Source organism: Euprymna scolopes, chromosome 17 (assembly GCF_053919585.1).
Source record: "Euprymna scolopes isolate OS-2025 chromosome 17, ASM5391958v1, whole genome shotgun sequence".
Taxonomy (NCBI): domain Eukaryota; kingdom Metazoa; phylum Mollusca; class Cephalopoda; order Sepiida; family Sepiolidae; genus Euprymna; species Euprymna scolopes.
Genome location: NC_136498.1, coordinates 76717023 through 76723641, shown reverse-complemented (window position 1 = coordinate 76723641; position 6619 = coordinate 76717023). Strand labels below are relative to the sequence as shown.

The 6619-nt window shown below is 33.7% G+C and overlaps 1 protein-coding gene across 1 annotated transcript in view; it reads left to right on the top strand.

Annotated features, from left to right (window-relative positions):
* Nucleotides 1-404: 404 nt before the first annotated feature.
* The window catches only part of LOC145296807 (serine palmitoyltransferase 1-like), a 114338-nt gene continuing 108123 nt past the window's right edge, over nt 405-6619 (top strand). The window contains exon 1 of the mRNA XM_080142891.1: nt 405-450. The gene's annotated coding sequence lies outside the window, so the exon portion shown is untranslated. The remainder of the gene's footprint in view (nt 451-6619) is intronic.

Sequence of the window (6619 nt, the reverse complement as noted above, 5' to 3'; positions counted from 1 at the left end):
TCAAATTTTACGACTAACCGAGTCGTAGTGTTTTCGTCAGCCATGATTAAATTCGATAAAATAAAAAAGGGGAACGACTCAAATCAAAATTGAGAGGTCAAAAATAAGCCTCGTGTTCAATACAGTTTAGTAGTAGAATCGCTAAAAATCGTAGATTTTGATTCTTAAATAAAACGAATTAAGAGAAGGGTACTTGTACAGTTTAACCAAGACATTAAAAAATGAAGTTATCGAAAAAGGTTTAAATTGTACGTATCCGTTATGGAACGAAGTTCTCCGAAAAAAAAAAAATCACTTAATTTCATCAAGTAGTTTTTTCGACGTTTTAACTGGAGTTATCTCCCCGTGGCGTGTTCAATAAATTCCATAATGGCTGACTTCAACGCGCTCTCATGAAAATGTGTTTTTTCCGCTGTAAAAAAGAAAAAAAGAAAAGAAAAAAAAGGAAAGGTAAATGTTTACTTTAACTACAACAGAACACCAACCAATAAAATTTGTTTTTTTTTTATAGATTTTCGGGGCCGTTTGCACGGTATTAACCCCTGAACCATCGCACTATTTTGTGCCAACTCACCGCCATTGTTTATGCTATTCTTACATGATGCGTTCGCGCATGGACGCGCGTAGTAAGGTGACTTGTCACATCACGGGAGAATTTTTAAGCAGACATTTGAAATAACAAGAAAGTTTTCAAAAACAACAAAATATGGGTCATTTTTCTGTGTTACGTAGTTTTTGATGCTTTTTAATTGATCTAAAAAAATTAAGTTTTCACGAGCGATTTACAACAACATTTTTATTTTTCGTTTTTTTATTTTTTTGCAGGGGGGGGATATTCAATTATAAAACTTGTACATTTAAGATGTGCTTCTGCAGTTTAATTTACCGTTTTACCGTAAGTAACGCGCCGACACACCGAGCAGAAGAACTTTAATTTTTCACAAAAATTCTGTTTACATTGGAGGGGTAGGGCGGTGGAGGGGGACAGAGGTGGTGTACAAAAGTAAAAAAAACAGTAAAGAAAATAACACAACAATAAAAAACAGTTTAAAAAATAATAAAAACAGTAAAAAAAATAATAAAAAACAGTAAAGAAAATAAAACAACAATAAAAAAAACAGTAAAGAAAATAACACCACAATAAAAAAAAAAAAATAGTAAAGAAAATAACACAACACTAAAACAGTAAAGAAAATAACACAACACTGAAACAGTAAAGAAAATAACAACAATTTAAATTTAAATGTGAAATATTTTTATGTAGGATGGAACATGCTGCAGTGCTGCACTTATTTAAAAAAAAATTTGTTTAGTTCAGGTATGCATTTACCAAAAAAGATGTATTTCCCTGTTATTATTTTAGTAAAAATTAATTACTATTTCGGTCAATGTGCACATTCTTCAAACAGAAAGTTTTTCCACAACAAACTCAGAAAATTTGTTCAACAAATTTACTGAAAAAGTTTTTCACAAGCAGCCCGTTTCAGGGCTAACGTTGTGAAAGTTCCACTACCTTCACTGCCTGCACTCTGTGCTCTGAGATGCCTGCCTACACCTCCAGCTCCTTCCAGCAGCCTTTGGTGCCTCCGGCAACCTTTCAGCCCTTGGTGCCTCCTGCAACCTTTCAGCCCTCAGTGCCTCCTACAGCCTTCAGTGCCAGTCGATGTCAGGCTACCACTCCAGAGCCTGTCAACGTCCGATTACTCTTTCCAGTGTCGGTAGCTGTCAAGCTACCCCTTCCAATGCCGGTTGACGTCAGGCTACACACTCTAGAGCCTGCCAACGTCCAGTTACTGATTTCAGTGCACACTGTCGTCTAACTCAGCAGTTCGCTGACACCTACCTCCCAGTGTCCACTGATGTCCATCTGATGCTGACAATCTACTTTATTTTAATTTTTTTTTTTACTTTTTTGCCTGACGATCTCACATTTTTGGTTGTCAATAAAAAAAAGGATGTTTCTTCTTTTTTTTTTTTGAACTGAAATCTCTGTAATGTCATCCTTCTTTGCTGTTGCCTTCCTTTGTCTTGTGTCTAATATTTTAGTTGTACGGTCGATTGGTTTAATTACCGATCGCTCCCTTCTGCAATACAAGTACGCATTTTATTTTAGTAAGAAGGATAACAAAATAGTAATTTGTTCTTTTCTGGTAAATGCGTACCTGAACTAAAATAAATAAAAAAAAACATTCAATGCTTTTTTTTTTTTTTTTTACATAAGAGTCACCATTTATCAAGGCCCAGAGGTCACTCAAGGATCTTGTTAAAGAGTGTACAGTAATCAATGGGACAATATCATAGGAATCATTAGTAAATTTGGTAAATTGGATTACTTAAGGGGAACGGCTCATCAAGAACTTGTTTACATTGGACTTGAAAACAGCTATATTGCAGTTAGCTGGGAAGCAGATAAACAGAAGATAATTCCACAGGTGTGTAGTTCTTAACATTACGAGTTGATTTTTTTCTTTTTAGATAATTGATATTTTATCAACTTGCATGAAAAGAGCTATGTAAAAGATGCTTAAAACCGTTTGAATTATGCAAATACCATCAGTAGTTCAAAAGTTATGAGAATTTTAAGTGCAAAAATTAATGTTTATTTTTCTTTAAAAAATGTTGGCTAAATTACAAGAAATTTGGTAATTTCGCCACCATTTATTTATTTTTTCAAGCAATTCTCATGAAACTTGGCACTCTTATGTAAAATTGTGTGCTTTTTCTGATTATGCAGTCAAATATGATGTATCTCTTTACCATAAGCCATGAATTATAAATTAAGATGTACAAATTTCAATTTTTTAAAAACTGGCACATGGTACAGTGGGTGTCTATTCATGAACAAAACTAAGTATTATAGTAATATTTAAATATAGCTTTATTGAGAGTCTTCTCACCAAAGGAGAGCTTAATCTGGGGTGTAGCCATTGAATGCCTAAAGAGCATTCATAACCGGTATTTACTACTCCCCCCCCCCCAAAAAAAAATGAGTAGATATGAGTTAATCTCAGAAATACATTGAAGAAAATTTTTCATATAAATTTTGAATTTCTGTAAAAGATAGAAATTTCCATAGCCAACCAGAACTTATGCATTTTGGAATCAGTCCAATTTTCAATTTTGTAAATCTATCTGGCCCAAAATATACCCCTATTTTCTGAGATGCAACCATAAATCATACTCTACATGAATCCTTGATGTAGCTTTCACAGTACCAGGATACCAAGAATGCTGATAAGCAAAAACTATATATTCACCAGTTGATGGTAATTTTCGTCATTTCTATTCTGTTGTTTTACTGAAAATTCAACTATGTACTCAAAGAAATAAGAGAAATTTTTTACCTTGTTTTCACCTTAACATTCAAAATAATTAATTTTATAGGTATAGGGTATGCTGAAAACGAATATCGCATTTAAATTTTCTGCAAATAAGTAGTTTTCCGGATATTAAGCAATGTCATTTCTTATGTTATCGCTGGTGGCCATCTTGGTACATGCAAACGCGCAAATGCAACCCCGAGAAACTGCGCAAACGCACATAACAAGATGGCCACCATGTGTTTTATTGTGTGTACGTGTGTCTGTCTTTGTGCAGCGTGTGTGCATGTGTGAGTCCGTGTGTGTGTGCGTGCATCCCGCTATCTCATATATTTCAACCGAGAGATCTTTTTAAGATTCTGACCATCCTTCTAAGTGCAATTGAAATTTTTTCATGAGTGTAGCTGCTCCAATAATTACTGGAATGATAAAGATCTTCCTAAGATTCCAGTTTCTTTTTATTTTATACATAAAACCTCGGTATTCTGTTATATTTCCCTCTTAACTTTGTTTAACTCAGCATAATATCATATATACTAGCAAACATACCCACGCTTCCTACTTCGATTCTCCTTACTAGACACTCAACAATGCTATTTTCTTTGTTTTTTCTTTACACAGTAAACTCTAATGCTTGACTCTAACATTTAATCATAATCGTAAATTGACATTTCATGTACTTCAAAATCTCCTTATGTGTGATTTTATAGCCTTTAAACTGTCTAGTTCTTACTATTTTTGAAGTGTGTGCGTATGCGTGGGTGTGTGTGGGTGCATGAGTGTGCGCGACTTTGTTGGTGCATGTGTGCATAAGTTTGGTTGTGCTGGTGCATGTGCGTTTGTGTGTTTCTGCCCGTATGCGTTTGTGTGTTTATTTTGTGTGTGCATGTGTGTTTTTTCTGTGTCTGTGTGAGTTTGTTTTCATTTTTTTTAAATGTTAAAAACTAGATGTTGGTGTTATTAATATTATAAGCTTTGTTACAGTAAAAAAAAAGTATGTCGTCGCAGCTGTAAAAGTTTCATCCTTGTTTTATTAAAGAGTTTCATTCTTTGTATTTAAAAAAAAAAAACCTTACCATAGCACTTCCTTTTTAAATGTTTTCATCTAAGAAAAATAGTTATTTTGTTTGTTTATTATGACATGAAAACAGAAACGATTTACTTAATAGTCGCGTAAAGATTACATTTTGTATTATTAATGTGATCAACTTTGTTGCATTTAAAAAATTTGTTGTGGCTTTTTTTTAATGATTTGATTTGATAAAAAAATATCGTCAAATCAAGTGTTCTTATGAGATGAAAAAAAAATGAACAAATGTCTTAGTAAACAAGAGTTGTCTCCCTCTGCGCAATGACAAATTATATAATTGTACTAAGTTTTTTTTTCCTATAAAAATTTAATTTGGCTGTTTTTCTTGTATTTACAAAAAATTGCCACCATTGTTATTTTTCTTAATTTTTTTAATGTTTTGTTATTTTACGACGTTCAAATCAAGTTTTGCTGGATTTTTTGTATTAAATAAAGAATGCTTATATGCAATTTAAACTGATCCTTCTTCAAAAAAAAAAATTACGATGAATTAATTTCATTTTACTAGTTTTTACTTACTCTAGTGCCTCATGCTGGTTATGCATGCACTTTTATGTGTACAGCTAAACTTATCAGAAATCTACTAATTGAAGGTCACTGATTAATGTTTGCTTACTGACACATCTAGCACTGACGGCGAAATTGGCGAAATAGCCACGCTCCTTTTTAGCAAAGTACAAACACCCAACAGCATTGCATCTCTGAAACCGTCGGGCGTAGGTGGTCATGTGACCACTCAAAATGTCCGGAATTGCCACATTATGAGGGGTTAGTAATACATTATGATTTCCTAAAACTAATGGTTTTCGAGATATTTGCAATAAACTAATTTCAAAACATTTCGAACCTATGTTCCATGTAATTTACATGGATTTACTGACATGACATGACTAATCCCGCTATTGCTCTGAGAGTTTTTCTACTGAGTGTTCATGAGAATACAAAGTATATCCTATAATATTTGCTTTTTTTTGTTTTAGTAAGTAATCAGTGTTTAAGTTTGCAGTGTCCTTTGATGGAAAGTAATATTTATTTGAGTCACTGCCCGCTGTTATTGTATTGTAACATGGTAAGATTTCATTTCTGTTTAATCTGAACATTTAAAAATTTGAATGAAATAATGTTAATGATATTATTACACCACATTAAATTAATTATAAAATATTTTTAATATTATTGCATCACATTAATTATGCTAAACTATTTCACAGAACACCTTAACGGTTTTAAAGTCACCAACTGAAGGAAAAGTTGATGAGGTAATCATTTTGAGGACATTCACATGACAAGCTGCTCAGAACAACCAGAAATAAGAAAGTTGCCTGATGTGCTGCCCTGTCAGGTTATTGAGAAGTCTCACCTGGTCAAAGGGAGCGGTGATATACCAGAATCATTTTCAACAACACCTTATAATGATACAGGAAAACAGTATTGATGATGATTATTTTCTTTGGTGCATGGCCAAGCAAAAGTATGTAGATAACGAGGAGGGATCATTTCCTAGCTTTATTGCAACGATGAGTGCCCTCCAGGATCAACTGAAATTTGATGTTACAAAGACATCATTTGTACCCATCCTTCCATATGTTGAAACCGAAATGGACACAATATTTACATCGATGCTTAACTTTCAGAATGTCACATCAGGCGCATTATGGTCTGATGAGAGGAGTGTATGCTATCGCAAAAGAAATACAATTGCTGAAACCCGAACAGTTTGATAATATATTTCTTGGAATGGGACCATTTCACATGGAGAAGATTGTAATCGCTTGCCTCGGGAAGTATCTTCGCTGTATTGGTATAGATCTGGCTTTGATTGAGACTGAAGCTTTTAAGAAGATTGTTGTAGAGAATAGTGTCATGACAGGGGGGGGGTCACTATTGTAAAAGCAAAGAGGCAATGTCTGATATCAGAGATCATGACAGTTCTAATATTTGAAGGATTTCAGTCAGAGAAATAAAAAAAATCACCATGAAATAGACAGGCACACAGAAATCATGGAAACTTGGATGAAAAAGGCATTAGATGCTAACCATGCAGAGTTTAGAGAGATTTGAAACGAAAGCAAGCTATTGAATGAAGACCTGAATAAGTCCTTCACAGAATGGAAAGAAACAGAGTGCAATGAGAATGAGAATGTGAGGTATTGGAAGTTGTTTCTAGATGATCTGTATCCAATCTTGAGAGATCTTACACATTCTATCC